The 20719-nt window shown below is 42.2% G+C and overlaps 1 protein-coding gene across 1 annotated transcript in view; it reads right to left on the reverse strand.

Moving 5' to 3' along the window:
• NEDD9 (neural precursor cell expressed, developmentally down-regulated 9) overlaps positions 1–18751 on the reverse strand; it is a 106121-nt gene extending 87370 nt beyond the window's left edge. The window contains exons 1-2 of the mRNA XM_069853653.1: positions 18602–18751; positions 16630–16933 (exon numbers count right to left, since the gene is read on the reverse strand). The gene's annotated coding sequence lies outside the window, so the exon portion shown is untranslated. The remainder of the gene's footprint in view (positions 1–16629; positions 16934–18601) is intronic.
• Positions 18752–20719: the final 1968 nt, after the last annotated feature.

Here is a 20719-nt window from a genome sequence, read left to right on the forward strand (position 1 = left end):
TAGTTCAGTGTCAGCTTTCAGCTACTCATTTGAAGCCCTATAAATAGTACCTAATCCATTTTTCTGTTATGGGATATGCATGTGATAGTTGGAAACTGTATTAGATATGCTTTCCTTTAGCAGCCATCCAGTTCCACTTCAGGAATATCACTTCATTCCATTTCATGCTTATTTTCCCCTGGCTTACTTGCAGCACTATCAAATAATCAGAATTTGAAAACTTGCCAAAGGGTAAATGTTTTCAGCATTGGGATAAATATGAAAACACTGCTTGTGACATGTTAAGCCATTAATTTTTGTTCTGTGTTTTTGGTTTTGTGGGTTTTTTGCCTTCTCCCAATCGCAATGAGTTACACCTCTGGATAAACATTTCACTAGCATACAGGTTAGCCTGTCATCCAATCTCAAATGTATATGTTGAGTTTGCTGACAAAATGAAAAGCATACCACTTGGCAGCAAATGCTTCTCAAAGCTTCAGCAAGCCTCTCACATAAATTTTTGTATATATATGTGGTTTGGTGTGTGGGGTTTTGGTGGTTTTTTGGGTTTTTTTTTCTTTTGCAGAGTTCTGGAAACCATTTTCCTTAAGCTCCAATCATAATGAAAAACACTTGTTTGTAGCGAGGTCTGCTCTGTTGCACAGGAGGCTCACCTAGTATTCACTAGCTTGGGGGTCAAATGAGCTCACAGCAAAGATAGTGAGGTGAGAACCTCCAGCAGGCAAGCAGAGCTGTTCACCCCATAGGGAAACGTGGCAAGTTAGGCAGCTAAACAGCCTGGGCAAATAACCCTGGTGTTCACAGTTTTCTCACAGAGGAAAACAGCTCTCAAGACTTCCACGGTTCAGCAGCTCTGCTGCACTGTACCACCTCTAGGAGCTGGTATGAGGAACTAACACTGACCTTGACTTGGGCCCGCTCCAGGGGAATTCAGCTCCTGAGAGCCCTGGTCACGGTGCAGTGTGGGGCTGGGACTGCTTTCGCCCACAGCCTCAGAGTCTACAATAATCAAAACAGAGTCTTCTCCTCGCCAGCCTACTTCGCATTTACATCAGTGCATGACATCCCTTGTGCAGAGATCTACCTCTGGAAACTGTGTATTCAATTGCAGCTGAGACTGATCTCAAAGGAAAAATGTCAGTAGCAAATGAAAAGAAAAGGTGGTAATGAGTTTGTTTGCCTCAGCTGCCCTGGTTGCACCTGTATAAATGTGTGATTGCCCTTATACTCAACAAGTGGTTCTAGAACCTTTCTTAACAATTTTTCCCTGAATTGATGCCTTGGTTCCATAGAAACCATCTGCCTTAATAAGAGTGAATCCCATGGCTTGTGCCAGATCCATCAAATCTGGCAGCAGATTCAAACTTTGGGAGAGGACATGGATTTGCCATTCATCAGATGGCATATTTTCTGAATGTGCAAAATGACTAACATCTGACAAGATTGAGTTCTATAACTTTCTGGCGGCCCTGGTAGAACTCTGAGATATCCAGGGAGGGGCAATCAGAAAGCACTTTTAGTATTTCTGCTTCAGTTTGCCAGCAGTCACAAATTCACAGTTGCATATAAAATTTTTTTGTTTCTGTTGGATGGATGATGGAGGAGGAGGCTGTACAATCAAAAGAGTATTACAACAGGTCACTTTTTTTTTTCTTGGTGGCACTGGAACATGATTTTCTAACTGTGGAAGCTGTGGAGGTCAGAGGACTTCCTGCTTTTGCAATAGGGATAAGTTTCAGTATATAAAACAGTTTCACTGGGACACAAACACAAGGCGTTTGACAGCTTTGTTAGAGATAAAGCTGTTTGGGAATGGTTTGCTCTGGATCATTTTTTTGTAACAAAAAAATAGCCCTACTTTGTCTTAAAATGAACTCTTTTAATTAGAATAAATAATTTTAAGGGACTATGCTGTAAAATATCAGATTTTTTTTTACATAAGGAGCCCGATTTTGATATTTTTTTAATAGAAAAACAAGCTCAGAACTAAAAACTCTAGCTCAAAATTACCTTCATTTTAACACTTGACCTAATTATAAGAACCCTGAAACAAGAAAATCAACCTATTTTTAAGTGTTCCAGGATTTAAAAAACACAATGGTAGAAAGAATGCATAAGTTTTTTTCAGAATTTAATTTCTTGTAAATCGGATTTTTCTTTAGAATAAGTCCCTAAGCCTGAAATATTTTCCCTCACGTAGGCGGATTGTTTCTAGTCCAGTTTATTATGGATTCAGTAGTAAAGCTGTATATTCCACAATAGATAACCTTACAAATATTGTTTGAGCAGGAAAGGAAATCTGACTCAGTGGACCTTTTAGAAGAATTACTCAAACAAGAGGCCTTTCCTACTTGCAATTATAAGTACCTGCTTTCTCTCTGATGCTTTCCAGACAGCGCTCATAAAGAAAAGGTGTGGTATCTCTGAACCGAGGGATTGACCTACTCCTCTGCTCTTCCCACGTCCTGCAGGACTCTATTTCAAGAACTCTCCTCTTTGCTTTGGTGCTTTATTTCTCTCTCTTTCCCTCCTTCAGAGTTTTATTCTTACCATTTTTATCCCTGCTGCTTTTGTGTCTCGAGGGAAATGATGAGAACAGCCACAGCTTAGGACTTGCTATGAACACAGCCTGAGCAAGTCCGTCCCTTGCTGCAAAATGGGCTTCTTTTATTATTCAGAAGGATGGCAGCAGAGCTGCTGAGGAAATCCCAGAGGAGAAGTCTTCTGAGAAGACAGCATGGACTGGGTTGAAAGAGGCTTTATGTAGTAATGTTCTCTTCAGCTTCTCCTGACACTTCAGATGACTGGCCCTCACCCTTTCCTGAATTAAAAAAGGCTGACCAGAGAGGTCCCTTTCGGCAGGTCAGCATGCCTGCTGCTTCTTGGTAAACATGCTTTATGTCAAGCAACTTAGCTCAGTGCAAGCTTTTCCTGCCCCTGAGCTGCTCTCCTGTTGCCATGGCTGTTGCTGCTCTTCCTGCTGGTAGTGAGTGAGTGTGTTCACCAAAGGGAAAAAGCCAGGGCAGGTTGTGGGAGAGGAAACGTGTCCCTGACGAAGATGAAGAAGGTGGAGGCCAAGAGTTTGCACAAGGCCACCTCCCAAAAGCCCCTTAATCATCTTCTGTCATATCCCTGGTGCCTTCTGTTTTATTCCAGGAAGTCCCTAACTCTTACAGAGTTTAATAAGTATTGCCATCAGTAAGAAAGCTTAATCCAGGTTTTACTGGGAGCTCTGGATTAATTAATCTTTGCTGGCTTGACTCCAGAGCCAGCCAAGGCACAGTGGATCACCTCTTGAAGGCTGGCCATCCCCACAGCAGCCCCACAAACTAAACCCAATGAGCAAATTGGCATGGAATGGCTCCATGCTGCAAAGACTGTTCTGTGTTGGTTTAAACTCGAAAGCTGGAAAATTCAGAGCCAGCACTAAATATTTGTTCCACTTTCGAAGCTGAGTATCAGGAGCCATTTCTTAAATAGTGGATGTCTGTTCTCTGAGCCCAGATGTGCTTATAGTAGGGGTGTTGCCAGCCTTTTCCCTTCCTCGTTCTTCCCACAAAAATGTGCATGCAGCCATCCATCTTTACCCTTTAAAGTTGGTGTGAGGGGTAGCAGCTGTTCTTTCTTCAATACAGGTGGCAATAACACTGTACAAATTGTTTTCAACCTTAATCAGTAATGCTTGCTACACAAGTGATCCTATTTCTTGCCAGAGGTGATAAATTGGGCACAATTTTGGAGCTGATGAAATGTAGGCAAAATATATTAGTTAAAGACACTTCAGGGTATCAGTTACTTTCCTGTGGTATGTAAGCAATAACTTAGTTCTTAAAACCTTCCACCTGGATTTTGAAGGCCACCTGAGCTCCTGTTGCAGGCATTTCGCAGAGTCAGTGTGGGGTAGCTGTGCTAACCAGTATGTGAATTGATACATAGCTTCGCATTACTATTTATGTAACTAGAAACAGCAGCAGACTCCAGCCTGGTTATTTGGGATACTATTCTTTATTAATCAATCTTACTGGGCCCAGGCTGGGACATTCTTGTCGCTCACTGTCATTTTACACAGGCAGCCAATCTCAAATTATCATATCTTTATCCCGTCCTTAAGTAACACAAGCTGGGCAGACCCAGGGTAATGACAATGCGCAGAGATGGACCAAACACAAATGGACATCTATTGAAGGTCAGTCATCCTTCCTTTCACCTTCAATGGTTGCTTTGGCCTAGTGTGTGCAACAGAGAGGTCATGCTGAATTAACCAGAGGAATCAAGAGCTGAGATAGAGAAGGGAGCTTTTTCTTCCCATACTGTTTCTACCACCTTTCCTTGCCCTGCATAAACCTGTTGCTCCTCTTAGGGAAAGAAGATACGGAAGGAGGGCAGTAGGGTTCTCCTGTTGTTACTGGTGATGTGCTCTGCAGCACTGGTAAGGCGGTTTGTCAGATCAGACTTTGTCTTAGGCACTGTGCAAAGCTTAACAAATGACATGGTTTGAGGTGATGGAGTTGCATCACTTCAAGTAAACTCAATAAGAGATTGATGCAAAAAGAGAGAGTATCCACTTGCACCTCTTACAACAGGTTCCTTCCCCTGACCAAAAGAAGGGCAAAGGTGAAAATTTTGAGAGTTTTAACCAAGTTTTCTACTTTTTTGGTTTTAAAGCAACCTTGTTTGTACTTCTGTGTAGAAATTTTATTTCTAACCCAGCAGGACATGTATAGAGGAAGCCAGAATGGCCAAGACAAAATCACAATTTTCACCACTGGGGTCTGAGGAATAGTGTTCTCATTTACTGCACCTATACCTCCATCATATTTCAGCACCAAGAACTGGAAAATAATGAAGTCAGTTGTCAAGACATTGAAGCCAAAACCAGCCAGCTGAGCCAAATAAGGAAAAGATGGGAGAAACTACTCGAATACTTGAAGAGCAGGTGGCAATCTGGTAAGTTCTGGGGCAAATCACCGGAAGGCTGATACAGAGCTGAAGTTAGGAAGGGGTCAGAAGAGGGTACTATAATTCATGGTAATCCATGTAGTTTTGAGAACTGTCTTGTCAAATAATTGCAGTATAATTTTTGTAAGATGACACCTGTTTGTTTGGCAGAGGTAATGGTTTTGATACCCACTTAAACATGTATCTATTGAACATTCTATAAGGCATATGTTTTTGTCCCATACAAAGTTCTGAGTAAAAAGCAAAACTATGAGTATATAAGACTAACTAAAGACATTAAATGAATTGAAATCTGATTAATAGTCACACTTTCAAAAGTAATTATAGATGAGGAAGCATTCAGAATGACTGCTTCTGACAGCTATACCAAAGAGCTCATTCTTGGGCTCAGAGCTATTCAGTCACTTGGGTTTTGACTTGAAAGCACACGTAATATTTCATTAGGCAAAGATAAAGATGATGATGCAACCATTGATGGAGTAATAAAGGACAATGCCAAGGGTAAAATTGTTCTTCAGGGTCTTCTGGATTGTCTGGTAAACTAATCTCAACCAAAAAAAAACCCCTGTATTTAAATATTTGGTCAAATTCAAGTCACTTACAGACTGAAAATATACTTTTAGAGCCGTGCTATTTGACTGGGAGATTGTGTTTTGGAAACGAGTGACTCAGTCAGTCTTGTTGTTATAGTGGATAATCAACTAAATACGCACTCCCTGGGTGATACAATGTACCTGAAAGCAAATTTTACTGTCTTGGATTAGAACAGATTGCTGAGTAAAGGTCAAGGGGGTGGTATTTCCATGTGTACAGCATTAACAAGCCCATTACTGAAACACTGAATCCGCTCCTGGTGTTTATGCTTTTAAAAGTATTTTGACAGATGGGCAGAGAACTGTGAACGGCCGACCAGCGTGAGCATAGGTTGAACTGTGCTGTCTAAAGAGAGGCAAGAGAAGCTAAATCAATTTATTTTGATGAAGATGAGATTTTTATATTCTTCCACTGCTGCCTGAAAGCAAAAAGAGAATTAATAATCGAAAACTGTCTCTGGATATAGCAAGATCTAATGGTTAGGTGCTGAAAGTGGACAGATTGAGATTAGAAAACAGGTTTTGCTTTCAGTTTTAGAAACTAACCATTTAACTAACAATGTGAGTCTCGCTTGTTATATGAACTCTTTAAGTAAGCAACGAATCTTCCTCAAAAATATAGGATGCTGGCAAGCAAGAGGTCGTGTGAGACACAAGTAGTGGGATAAAAATACTATGGCTGATATAGTCGGGTCAGGCTAAGTGAATTTACTGTTTTTGATGGCTCTAGACAGAGAAATTATTTCTGCCATATAATTTTAGCAATTTGCAGTAAAACCACTGAATGCCTGGAAATGATCAAATGTCCAGTTGTTGTGGGCAGCGGTTTAGAGAAATATGTTTTAGTCTGAGCATCTCAGGTGGAAATGGCAGAGTAGGCAGCAGTATCATCTTTCAGTTTGCCAGCCAAGTGTGAAGCTCCTTGGGGACATTGGCACAAACCACCAGCAAGCCACATGATGTTTAGCTTAGTTCACCTGTTAGTTAAGCAGCATTTCTGCTGTGTGTTAAAGCAGACAGTGTACACCCCTGTGCCCTTAACTTAGCACTGCTTGCTCTTGGTCCCTGGAGGAAAGGTGTCCTGCATTCAGGAGCTGCAACACGTATGAAGACCTGGCAGATGAGTCACTGGGGTAGTTCTGCAGTAGCAACGCAGAAGCCTTAAAGGAGAGTCTGGCCCTGCAGATGCTTTATGCTGTCCTGGTAATGAAATTTGCTGGAGAGAGGGTAAGAATCTCAAATCTGTTCAAAACAAGATGAAATCTAATAATCCCTATCACCTCATGGCTGCCAATGATTTTATGGTCCCATAGCCAGGATGTTACTATTGGTTTTGTTGTACTTCTGTACATGGCAAATAATGAGTAAGGGTGAAGCTTTTTTCTCTGGAGTTTTTGGGCTGAAGTCAGCCTTTCAGGAGAATAGTGAAAGGACATAGTTCAAAGGAAAATTCTAATATGGATCTTTTGTAGATCCATGAAGCACTGAATATTTAGATCCACTTACAATTGGTTTTCATATTTGGCATATCATCTGACTGTAAATCATGTAAAACCCAATAGGCAAGCTGGAAAAAAAAAGGACAAACCTAAAAAACCCCCAAACAAGCAAAAACCCCTAGTAAATTCAGAACAAGGCATAGAGATGAAAAAATGACTTAGGTAGGCATATTATAGGTTGTAAGGTACACACATTGTGGTTATCAAAGAATGATGGCAAGAGAAACGTGTGATTCTTTTTCTGCTGCTCTGTGAGGAAGAGATGTTCTGTGTCTAGATACATTAAATACTGAGAGGTCACAGATGTACAGTACATATCCTTATCCAGACCTTCCTAAATATGTATGGTCCACTGTGGGGTCTAGTTTAGGGTTAGCATGAACCTGTTAGTGACTGAAACTACTAGCTTATAGACCTGTGAAGTAAGAACTGTCCTGTTTTCTCCATACACAGTTGCAGCGGGAACACAAATGTTACACATTTGGAGGCATGCGGATGAATGAGGAGACATTTTGTGTTAGGTAGCATGTGCAGCCAGAAAAGTTACTTTTGCTTAACTTAGAGGGTTGAAAGTAGTCCTACTTCAGCAGGCACTCTCATCTTCATGGTGCGGTTTATATGAAGTAATTGCACTTTGGAGAGTGTGGTGGGGGTAAAATAGGAGTGAGAAGCAGGGGGTCGTTAATCCCTCAGACAGGGAGACTGCGGAAGAATGAGAGCGGCATAGAGAGTCATTGCTCAACGTAGAGATAACCGGCAGGATAAATTATCTGCCCCCTCTACCACAGAGGACAGCATTGGCAGTTTATGAAGCTTGTCTAGCATGTGTGAGCTGCAGTGGTGCAATAAACTGTGTGTGGATGTGACTATCCGTTCTCTATGTGAGTGCTTTGTACCTGAACAACCCTGCTTAAGGTGCCATGGGTCAGGAATATGTGCCTGCAGCACAAATACACTTGAAAAGCCTCTTAATTCCTTCTGTAATGCCTTCCTCTTATGTCTGGCACAAACACTGCAGAGCAAGGCTTTTTGCACAGGCAGTGAGTAAGAAATCTCACGTTTGTTTGACGTAGTTTGGCTTCTTGGGAGGCTGGAAGAACCTTGATTTTACATCCATTTCCCAAATGGAATAAAATTTACCAGCAGACAGGTGTCTGCTGTTAGCATGATTGTTTCCACACTAGGGGCCTTTGCTATGATCAAAAATTTTGATGATGTGATTTTTTTTTTTAATGAATTCATTTTCACAGCTATGCTACAGCCAAAGTATAGAGTAGGCTTAACGACTGGGGTCCTGTATATCTTCCTTTCATAGCAATGGCATTGCCCATGTGTTTGTTCTGCTTCATGGGCCAGATTTAGAAAAGCTTGTTTTGATAAACTATTTGCTTGCTTGGTTTGGCATTCCCAAACACCATGTTAGCTTTCCACAAAGCTGTCTTGTTTGGGTCAGCTGGGGTATTCAGCTCAACAGCAATCACACAGCAAGTGCGTGACTCAAGGAGCAGATAATTTGGCTTGGCTTCTTTTGTTGGGGTTTTTTCCTGAGTAATTATTGAAGAATTGCAAATCTACTTTCCAAACATGGGAAGAAAGAGACTGCAATGGATCTGAATTTTCTGCCAGGTGTTTGGGAGCTGAGAACCACATTAGGCAGTTGCTAGTAATGGTAATTCTAATGCTTCCCTTGGTGGGGAGGGGGACAGACACGACACATTTCTAGATGTGTGTCTTGTCAGCATGTGCTTTTCTGTGTCTGCGTCTGCAGCACAAGCCATGGTTTCTTGTGTGGCTGCTGTCAGCTACTTAGAAAGCAAGTGTACATGAGTCTGCTCTCACACCAGCAAAAAGATGGTGGAAAACATGCAGGGAGAAAGCTAGAAAGGAGACCCGAATACTGAGGGACTAATCTGTATTGAAATTACACAAAACCAAGCATCCTCCTGCATGAAGGACCTTTATGGCTCATGCCATCCCTCCTGATCATCTCTTTCTCTCATGAGCTTCATTACGTAGGTACAGAGGGGGTGAGTGCCTGGAGCTGGCTTAGTAAACATAGGAAGAATAAAGCGATCAGCCACTATAAAACTAAGTAAAAATAGATGGAAACATCTTATTTTACTTATTTACTTATTTTACTTATTTACAGTGGGAGCTGGAAACTAAACAACACTGAAAAGAGGGAAGGCTGATAGGAATAGTCCACATTTTCTAGTAGGCTGACTAAGAGAAAACAAGTAAGATTTGGGCATACAGCATTTCTTCAGACTGGTGTATGCGAAAGCGCATCTGTTGTTTTCTTAACTTAAGTTTGTCTAACACAAGCTATTGCTTCTTCATGAAACCTGTCATTTGCTTCCTTATACTGTAGTCCTGCCTATCAGCAGAAGTCAAGAGGGGTAGGATCTATCTCATTTAACTTTACAGGTGTGCACTATACGCAGTGGTGTCTGGAGTAGTCAAGACTTCTGTTGTAGTCAAGGGAGAGTAAATAGGTTTTGATACTAATCAGTTGACTCATCAGTGACTGACCTATTTTAGCTTTCTGCCTACGGACTTAGGTCTTTTCATGAAGAGTAATTCAATTGCCAATAATGAGTTCAGGTTTGGATATCCACATCTGAAATCAGCTGATATGTACCCTCAAATTTTCCAGTTGCTTCACTTGGCCCCAGACTAGGTTTTGGCAGATCAGCATTTAGTCATGATTACTCATGTAGTTATAATGACAATAACCTTTGAGTTCTTGCCTCAGAACATCTTAGCTAAATGGACGTGATGCTATTGGAGAGAAGGCCCACAGGTTATTATAGTTTAACTGCACTGTGTGCTTTCAAGAGCTACCCAGTGATGACTGAAAATGTTTCTATACATTTAATGACAAACAGCAGCTTATAGTACGAGAATCCTGGAATAATCTGGGTAGGAAAGGGATCTCCTGAGCTCACCTAGACCAACCTCCTGCTCAAAGTAGGGCCAGCTATGGATCAGCCCAGGTCCCTCAGGGATTTCTCTAGCTGATCTTGAAAACCTCCGAGAGTGGAGACTTCACCATGTCTCTGGGCAACCTGCTCTGCTGCTTGACTGTTCTCGTGGAGAAATTTACTTTCCCCACATAAAGTCAGAAACTCCTCTATTTCAATGTACAACCTTTATGTCTTGTCCTCCCACCATGGACCTCTAAACAGCCTGGCTTAGTCTTCATGATAGCTTTCTTATCTTGGTGGCCGTGTCTGAACTGGCCCTGGGCTGTTAGTGTCTTCCTTGTATTGCGATGGGTGTGTAAAACTGGACAAAGTGTCTAGATACTCTCTAACGAGCACAGAGTGAAGGGGAATCACCACTTCCCCACATCGCTAGGCTATGCTCCTGCCAGTGCAGTCCAGTGCTCTGCTACCTTTCATTGCTGCTGGAGTGTGCTGCTGGCATGTGTTTAACCAACTCTCTGCCAGGGCTCCGACATCCCTTGCATCAGTCAGTTGCCCCCAACCTGTGCTATTCTATTAGCAGGATTTTGGAAGAAGTTTTGTGGTGACTGAGAGCTGCGCAAAGAAGTAGCAGTCACGTTTATTATTAATTGTCATTAAGAATAGCTTAAAAAAATATAAAAAACTCCATTGATATTTATTTGGAATACTTCCGTAAATCAAAATGCTTACTGGGATTCATTATTTAGTAAGAATCTGTTGTGGGAATTCTCAATGGCTCAAATAAAAGGAACAGTTAATTGTATTTCTGGGAGGTGCTGATGCTGTCTGGAATGAAACCTCTTAAATGCAGAAGTGCTTAGGCTGGTTGTGTACAAGCTTTTTATTTTATTTTCAGCACTTGCTAGTGTACAATCTGCGCCCACTGCTGCACTCAACCTTTTGGCTCCCTTGTGAAGGAGAAATGAATTATTGTCACTCTTTAAAAGGGAGAAGCCACTGTGCAGAAACCCAGACACCTCTGACCTAATTTTAATTGTCTGAAAGTTAGACATGTAGTCTCAGGCTAGCAATCCTCAGTGCTTCTAGAAAAGGAGAGACAAATCCTCCAGAGGTTCTTGGATTTCATCTCTTCCCTGCTTCTTTTGGAGTGAAAAATGGCCTGTCTGTCTTTACCATTGCTGACTGATCCTGAACAATCAGTCTAAATTATTATTCTTTACCTGAGACTCAGAGCTAAAATCCTAGTTAAAGCTAAGCCCATGCATTACCATTTAAGTACCTTTCCTTCAGGCTAGTCATGGAGAACTAGGAGTGCTTCTAGGTTTTTCCTGCAAATTAAACAATGCCTCCAGATCATCCCTCCTGTTACCTGAGGGATGTCATGGAGATATAGGGGTTGGGGCTGAGAAGGGTGGCAAAGAGGCTGTTAGCCCCTTCCTCCCTTGCTTCTGTCTCTGGCAAGATGTTTGCATTCTGTTGGCATGTGTTTATGCCCCTTGCGGGGGCAAACCAGGGGGTTATACTTAATGTTTCCACTCCTGTTTCCTTGCATCTTTGACTGATCATGGCAGTGGGGACAGAAACTGCCTTCTGCTCCTGTTGAAAAGGGACCTAACATATTGTGCTGGGGAAAATGTTGTCATTTAGCTGTCAGAGTGCTTGGAGGTATCCCAAATTTGTTCAGTAAGAACGGCACTAAAATGCCCCTAATTTTCTTCCACACTTCAGGATCTTTATTATCAATTTCAGTGATGCAGACATTACAGATGAAATGCTTGTTTTCTTCAGCACCATCACAGACACCTGGATGACTCTCAACTGCTAGTGAGTTTTGCTGGAGGATGGAGAGGTTTCTTTTTTGTTTTGTACAGTTTTTGAGATAAGTTGAATTCTCATGTTGGGGGAAAAAATCACCCGTGTGTGTGCAGTGAAAAGCAAACTTGGCAGCACCTTAGGATGCAAACCAGCAGTTTTATTTCCAGTCTGTGAGGTTCCTGGTTGGGTTACACTGTTCACGGGTTTGACCCAGGAGACCACTTCAAACAAAGAAACTTTAATACTGAAAAGAAACTTGTGCTTTATCCTAAGTATGGAAGAGCTCTCTTGCACAACCACCTTGCAGCAATGAGAAGTGCTAAGGGTCCTTGTCCCAGTCCTTCCTCAAAGGCCCTTTGGTGCTTTTGTTTGAAGAGTCATGTGGTAACCTAAATGACAGCAAGTCTCAATTAAGATTTAGTTTGTAGGCTAAAAACTATCCAATGATTTAAACTCAGGGATTAAGGAAAACAAAACCTTACTGATGGCTGGATAAAAGTCACATTCCTCTCAATTGTGATCATCCTACATCAAGGAAATGTTTGAAATGTTGGCAGTCTCCTACAATATGCCTGTGAAAGTTGTTATATTGCTTTCAGTAACTTAAGGAAAAGGAACCAAGAGCTATAGCACAAATGTGTTATATAAATCTTCATTGGGATCACTGTTGTTTTTACAAAAATAGTTTCACTGATGTCAGGCCCCAGTGGGTGACCTTTAGAAGAGACCACATCAAATAGAGAGACAGAGCTGCAGATCTCCACCCACACTTTTTCTGGCTTTTCTCCTTTCTTATCCTCACCAGAATGCCTCTAGACAGCTATGTCATCTGTAGCCATAAAATAAATTGAAGAATGTCTGTCTCGCTAAAGGCAAAAAAGGAGCCTTTTTCTCATCTCTGTTGGAGTGAGCCATGTCTCTAGCTGGGCTGCAAGTGAGTAGTCTACCTGCATGGGGGCTTAAATGACCGTAAAATCTCTTCTTCCTCCTCTCTCACCTTGGATCAAGGCATCTTGGGTTGAGAAGGCTGTTTCTGTGGTGCCTGGACAGGGAGTGACAAGAGTCCTAGCTCTGTGCCACCTTCAGTCCACTGTATGATTAGTGTGGGAACGGCATAATTTGCTCCTTATGTCTATCGACATCGAAATGTTAATGCTAGAGGAAGGAGAAAGTTTGATTTTCAAAGAGGCTTTCTGAACCACAGATCCTCCTAGGAAATATATGTGGGGATATTTCTTCATCAGTGATAGTTCTCACCCCAAATACTTATGCTTAAGAGGAGAATTCAGCACAGCATTGAGGGTATGCAGCTCACAAGATCACTGTCCAGTCTTTTAACCAGGCTGCAGGCATCAAAACTAATCCACTACTGTGGTAGAAAATCTGCTTAGGCATTTTCTGTCCTTTTTCTTTGACAATAGTCTGTTTGGCTGCAGCTTAGAAAGTCTTTCTTGTACTGTCTTGAATAAGAAAGCTCAGTGTCTTCTTTTCACAAAGCTATACAAGAACAATATAAAGCAAATAAAGTCCTGCTGAGGTGTCCTGTGTGAGATGTTTAGAGACACTGTATTGGCAAACAAGAGATCATCTGCTTAGATAGAAATGGCCATGATGAACAAACCATTACTCAGAGGGAGGTGAAATATTAATGAAAGTGGATTTTTTTCATTTTGGCCTAGTGGCAAAGGCAGGGAATAGGGATGTAGGTGTTTCATGGCCACCTATTCCCCTATGGCCTAATTCCTGCACCAGCCTGTTGTGTGTCTCAACACATCATGTGAAACTTGTGAATCATAGAATCATAGAATAACCAGGCTGGAAGAGACCCACTGGATCATCGAGTCCAACCATTCCTATCAAACACTAAACCATGCCCCTTAGCACCTCGTCCACCTGTCCCTTAAACACTTCCAGGGAAGGTGACTCAACCACCTCCCTGGGCAGCCTGTTCCAGTGCCCAATGACCCTTTCTGTGAAAATTTTTTTCCTTATGTCCAGCCTAAATCTCCCCTGGTGGAGCTTGAGGCCGTTCCCTCTTGTCCTGTCCCCTGTCACTTGGGAGAAGATGCCAGCACCCTCCTCTCTACTACCTACTTTCAGGTAGTTGTAGAGAGCAATGAGGTCTCCCCTCAGCCTCCTCTTCTCCAGGCTAAACAACCCCAGCTCTCTCAGCCGTTCCTCATAAGGCCTGTTCTCCAGCCCCTTCACCAGCTTTGTTGCTCTTCTCTGGACTCGCTGTGTGAAGAAATCACACACTGGTGTCCAGCTACACACGTCAGCCTCCCTCAACATAGGAATAACGGTAACAGAGGTCATTTCTTGCAGATCAGATGATTTTGTAAGAGAAGATTCCTTTTCCCTTCTGTGAACAAATATCGTCTCCTCAGATGTTTCAGTCTCCTTGTCACCCTTTAGAAGAGTCCTTCAGCTCTAGTAGTAGACAATTAATGGGAGGAAGCCAATGGGTTTAGAAGCTACCTTAGAGAAAGGGAAAATGTTGCAGGGCTTAGACTCTGGTTTAAGCATCCCTGAAGGTCACAATGCATGGATATTACAGTCATTTCCATAGCAACAAGTAAGATTCAGAAACTAAGATCAGACTTATCTATGAAAGATTAGTAGAAGATGAAGCAAGGGACATTTGTTTGGATGCCCTTTCGAGTCAGTATAGTTCAGGCAGAGGACAGGAGGGTCTTGATCAGTAATTGGAAAGAGGGAAGAACAGTAATATGCATCTGGGCATGACCCTGCTTTCTCCTTACCTTGGGGAATCATAGAATGGTTTGGGTTGGAAGAGACCTTAAAGATCATCCAATTCCAACACCCCTACCATGAGCAGGGACTTCCACTAGACCAAGTTGCTCAAAACCTAATCCAACCTGCCCTTGAACACCTCCAGGGATGGGGCATCCACAACTTCTCTGTTCAACCTGTTCCAGTGCCTCACCAACCTCATAGTAAAAAATCTTCCTAATACCTAATCTACTTTTTCAGCTTAAAATCATTACCTCTCATCCTGTCACTGCACCTCCTGATAAAGAGACCCTCTACAACTTTCCTGTAGGCCCTCTTTAAGTACTGGAAGGTTGCTTTGAGGTCTCCTTGGAGCCTTTTCTTCTCCAGGCCAAACAAGCCCAAATCTCTCAGCCTGTCCTTGTACGGGAGGTGCTCCAGCCCTCTGACCATCTTTGTGTGTCTTTTCTGGACTTGCTCCAACAGATCCATGTCCTTCCTGTGCTGAGGACTCCAGAACTGAACACAGTCCTCCAGGTGTGGGTCTCACAAGAGCAGAGTAGAGGGGCAGAATCATCTCCCTTGACCTGCTATTCACACTTGATGCAATTCAGGGTATGGTTGTCTTTCTGAGCTGTAAGCATGCATTGCTGGCTCATGTTGAGCTTCTCATCTGCCAGCATCCCCAAGTCCTTCTCTTCAGGGCTACTCTCAATCCATTCTCCTCTCAGCCTGTATTTGTGCTTGGGATTGCAATGACCCAGGTGCAAGACCCTGCACTTGGCCTTGTTGAACCTCATAAGGTTCGCACAGCCCCACTTCTCAAGCCTGTTGAGGTCCCTCAGGGTGGCATCCTTTCCCTCCAGTGTGTCAACCGCACCAAACAGCTTGGTGTCATCAGCAAACTTGCTGAGGGTGCACTCAACCTAACTATCCATTTCTCTGACAAAGATATTAAACAACACTGATCCCAATACCAGCCCCTGAGGAATGTCATTTGTTGCTGGTCTCCACTTGGACTTTGAGCTGTTGACCACAACTCTTTGAGTGTGACCATCCTGCTAATTCTTATGCAGTATCTTGAGAGTCTCTCCAACGAGAATACAGGGTGGATCAGTTATGTTGCACTTACAGCTTTTTTTTTTCTGGCCTGACACATAGAAGCAACCACTGAGTTTTCATTCAGATGGATTGCAAAGATTAGTTGAAGATGATTCATTTTGCTCTATAATACAGTGACCTGCCTAAATCTTCTGGGAATCTGTTTGTTTAGATGTCTTTTTTTTTCTTTTTTGCTTCTAACAGAGGAGATCTGTTGATTTTCGTTAGATGGAATGTTAGAGGTTCTGAGTAGAGCTGGCTACGTGCATCAAACCAAGTAATGACATGTATTATATCACTTGTTATACCACTCACAGAGAGAGAACAGTCTGCTTTTCAGACTGTTCCCCAGACACTTTTGGAAATGTTTTAAGTATTTGGTATGCATGATATACTCTTTTATACTCTTTTATTCATACAAATTGTTTTTCCACAGAGTAGAAAGAAAAATAGATTCTGGGTTTGATTCTTGAAAGTGCAACTTTAACATTTCTTTAAAATGACAGTATTTGCTTAAAATATGCTGCTTCTGACATGACCTGCCACTAAGCTTGTATGGCAGAGCACTCAGACAATGTTTTGCTCTGAAAGAGCAACTTTAGATGAGGAAAAGCTAATGAAAACTATTTTGTTTTTTTTAAAAAACCAACCTGTAACTGACCGTCAAAGATATTAGGTGGTTACAGTATCATTTTAACTATCATTATTAATTAGTCCAACTTGATTACTGGGAGAAAACTCTCCAGGAGCAGAGAAAGCACACAAGTACAGACTTAGGAGGGTAAGCTAAACAGATAGTTCAGTGCTTTAGGGCTTTGTGCAGCAATGTTGCATTTGTATGTAATAGCCCCTTCAAGTTTGTGCTTTATGGGAAACCATAAAGATCAAAATGTTTTGTGAAGTAATAAGGAGAAAAATCACTTTGGGGGAAAGTGTAGGCAGAGCAACAGACAGATGAATTCATGGGGACTGTTACGAGGGTGATGGAGAATGCCATACCTTCCCCAAACTACTTCACCTTTCCTCATCCCCCTTCCTCCTTGAAATAACAGATTCCTCCTTCCCTTGTTGCACTTCCTCTGTCACAGGCCTGAAGTTGGAATGCTCCTGCTGCAAGATGTTGTGTTTCATCAACCTTCAGTGCCTTGTCCCAGCATGTTAATTTATCTCTGCTATCATGTGCAGGCTAGCCCTGTAAGCCACAGGGTCCCTGGTTCTGAAGGAGAGTCAAAATCCTTTCCAAGAGGCAGTGTGGCTTGTCCAATGAAACACAAGTCACTATTATCAGCCTTGTTTTGTTTTCCTGAGAAGCAGACAAAAAATGTCTTGTTCCAGACAGCCTCAGCACAACACTCCCATGCCCATCCTTGGCCAAGCTTTGCCTACTGTTTATATGAGGCTTTTACCAGCATAGATAACTTTTTTAACTGATCCTGCGAAGCAACATTGCTTCAGAGGAAGCCTCAGCACTGAGCTGGATTTTCTCTCTGTTATTCCCTGGCTTAGAGAGGACTGACATATCTGCAGCTGGTAGATATAGACTTCAGCTGAAGATTGCTTTTAGTGAGGTTTGGCCACTACACAGGTGTCTCCAGTTTTCCTTGTCCTCCTGTCTGCATATGGATAGATCTCAAAAAAGAGAAGTATAAGGGAACTGTTTAGTGCAGTAGCCCTCTTTAAAAATTCAGCGTGCTAATTTACTTTTTATCCAAGTGTATTTTTTAGCCCAGGAAATCAATCCTTTTGTTAAGCCTAAAGAGAACAGAACAACTCATTTCCTGCTTACAATACACAGCATGACCCAAATCATATCCTACTGTCATATCCTATCACACCCTGTACGGTGTGTCTCAGAGAGGCTGGACTGCCTGGTTCAGGTCTCCATGTCATATCTCCTGAGTATTTGTGTTTGGTCTCAGTATAATCACAGTTGTGAACAGCTGCAGAAAGTGAAAGAGAGGGGTATGGACTGCTGACACAGATTTGTAGTCATTATTCAAATAATGTTCACAGATGGGGGTTCTGCCCCCCCTCCCTTAAATGTTACCACTATTGGAAAAAACATTGCCCAACACCACAAACTAGCAAAGCAGAAATCAGTGTTATGCTCCTCAGTCACTATGGGTTGCCTAAATAAAGCAAAAATATTTTGATTGAAATTCAACCACTTGAAAACCTATAGGCTAGAAACCCTAGGAATTAGTAGGAATGATCTAGGCACACCTAAGGTGAAATCTGTACTTGCAAAGAATGATCTTTTTTCTCATTAAAACTGTATTTTAAAATTATCTTTGAGCTTTCTTACACCCTAAACCTCTGTTTAGAGAACAACCTAATATCCTCGTGCATCCATGACTGATTGAAGCAGATTTTACTGTATACTCAACATTGAAAAGGAAATTAGAAACTTCCTGTCTGATAAGATAATTGATGTTATAATTAAGGGCTGATGATCTATCTGGTAATGCATAGCTTAGAGTAAAGATGGGCTTTCTCCAGAAGAGTTTATAATGTGTTTCCTCTTGGCAAACAGCAGGTACAGGGGTTTTAGCCGCTTCTCAAACAGGAGTTGCAACTCTAAAAATAAACTCACGGCTGCCAGCCAGCTTCCTGATTTGCCTTTGGGAATGCAGCAGGACTTCTCTAATTTCTCATGAAACACACCTTCATTAAAGATCTTGCCAGGTTCCAAGTAGCTGGGGGAGGTAAATTGCAATGGTCAGTTGTCATACAAAAAATATTATTTCAACAACAACAAAAAAATAGCCCATGAGATTAAAATGGCAACTAAGTTAGACTTTAATGAGCACAGAGTTCAGATTAATTGGTTGAGTTCCAACCAAGAAGATCACTGTGTGAAAAAGGACCAGATTGTTTATAGACTTACAGTTTCAGGCTTAGTTATTAGGCAGCAGCATCTCTCCAAAGCAGCAGCAATTGCAACGGAAGGGTTTCACTGGGCAGCACTTACCTTCCGAGGGGTACCACTGCTAATGCCCTCTGCCAACTCTTCTCATTGGGTTTCTCACATCTTCTGTCAGATTAATGTAGCCTGAGGAAACGATGTCTGCCCATTGGCTTCTTAGGGAAGATTTGATTGTAGGAGCGCATTTTTACTCTGTCTCCCCTCTTTCCTGTAAAAGAGAGAAACCACTGATGTTTTTCTTCCGGTTTTAGTCATTTCCTCTCTATTTGGCAAACTTTGTTTTTTGACAGGATCTCTCAGATATTCAGGCTGAGTGCTCCTTGAATAAGAGAGCCCACAGGGAGAGTTCAGTGGTCATCTGTGGCTGTCTTGCAAGCATCAAATTTAGAGGAGCTATGCCAAGTAATAATTTCATTTTATTATGATGATCTACTTGGCAGTCCTAATTCCTGAGGATATTTCTAACCTTTTTTCAGTGCTAAAAAAGAGCTTTGTAGCTCTGGAAAGTCAGATCATGAGCTTTGAGCTTTCTACACCACAGCCCAGTGGTGCCCTAAGTAGTGAGATGGCTGCTGGCTCCCATAGCTCAGTGGCTCCGTGGACTGTGGTCATGGGCAGTAAGAGGTACCTCCATGCTTCAGAACCCTCGCTTTTGTTATCACAAATGATTAAGAAGCCAAGAGCCTGATTGGCTTTAAAAAAATGAATGAAAGGAATCTGGGGTTGTGGCAGACGGAGGTTTCTTCCTCATGCAGGTAGGGATTGGGAGTGATAGAGGCTTGGCATGCACCCCTTCATTGTCGTTGAGCTGGGAAAAGGCCTGGCCATTCATCTAAACTCACAAAGTGGGAAAATACAATTAGATGAACAACCTGTTTCTTCAATGGCAAAACTCCCATTGGTAATAAAGCAAAGAACATCTAATGGAAGAGGGAGCATGAGGGAAGCTCCTGTGTCCTCTGAAACATCACTGCAGGTGCTGTGGTTGTGCTGACCCAAGTGCTAGTAATTTCTAGTGAAAGAACAGATGTAGTATGATGTGGATAGCAGACTTTTTGGCGGGGTCTGAAGGGAACGCACTGTCAAAGCAGAGGCTGTTCAACCATGCTGCCCTTCTGCCAGCCTCACCAAATGGGCAGAGGAAATCTAATTAACTCAGGAGAAAGGCACTAATGTCTGTCATGCAAACAATACTGTGTAACTGAGTTCTCTGTATTAAAATGTCAGACAGTACTGAGGAATCTCTAAACTCCCTTCATTGTTTGGTGGAGCGTGGATGAAGCGGGAGAGAAGGTGGTATGGATATGAAGAGGTGAAGCGGTGTGAGTCAAAAGGAAATTTGAGAAATTTGTTAGTTAAGACAAGATCCAAAGAGCAGTGGGTGAGAAAATTGAGCCAGACCTCTGAGGTCAAAAGCAGTGGGAAGCACCGGGGTCTGACAAGCCACCAGCAAGAAAGCTGGAATTAGCAAGAAAAGGAGAGGCGAGAAAGAGGGAAAGGCTAATACATTGCACTTCAACTTAGTTCAAGTGCACACCACTTCAGAGCGGGGTGCTTGCTGAAGCCCTTCATGGAGGAAGGTTGTACAAAAGGTATATTTAGTAATTTCTGTGTGCCTCACAACCATGAAGGACCCTCTCAATCCGTCTCCAAGTCTATTCTGCTCCGAAAACTGTTTATATTTTTTATCTTTACCTAAACTGTCCATTAGCTTGTCCTAGCTTTTTCTACCTTTTTTTCAATACTGTCAAATATTTCTGATCTCCAGAATAATCAGCTGCTCACCTACATGAACACAGTTGCAAAACTGCTTGTGGAACATTTTACCAAGGGCCAGTGTCACATCTGAGACAGGAGGTTCCAGACTAAGCTCTGTGCTCACTAATGGCCAGCAGCCGACCATGCTGGTCTCCTTCCTGAAGTGGCATTTCTCTTGTACTTCATAGATCATCGATGCTATCTACTAATTTATTTTAAGGAGTCAAGATCAGAATTTCAGGTTCAGGTGAACAAAAATGGATTGTATGCCTTGCCCCTGGCCCAGAGGTTATCACCTGCAGATGCAGGAGCCTGGATAACTTATCCACTTCTGTGCTTCCAGATGCAATCATATATGCCAAAGTGACTTGTATTAGCTGAGCTTTCTGGAATATGATCCCTTCT

The sequence above is a fragment of the Phaenicophaeus curvirostris genome, chromosome 3, assembly GCF_032191515.1.
Source record: "Phaenicophaeus curvirostris isolate KB17595 chromosome 3, BPBGC_Pcur_1.0, whole genome shotgun sequence".
Lineage (NCBI taxonomy): Eukaryota > Metazoa > Chordata > Aves > Cuculiformes > Cuculidae > Phaenicophaeus > Phaenicophaeus curvirostris.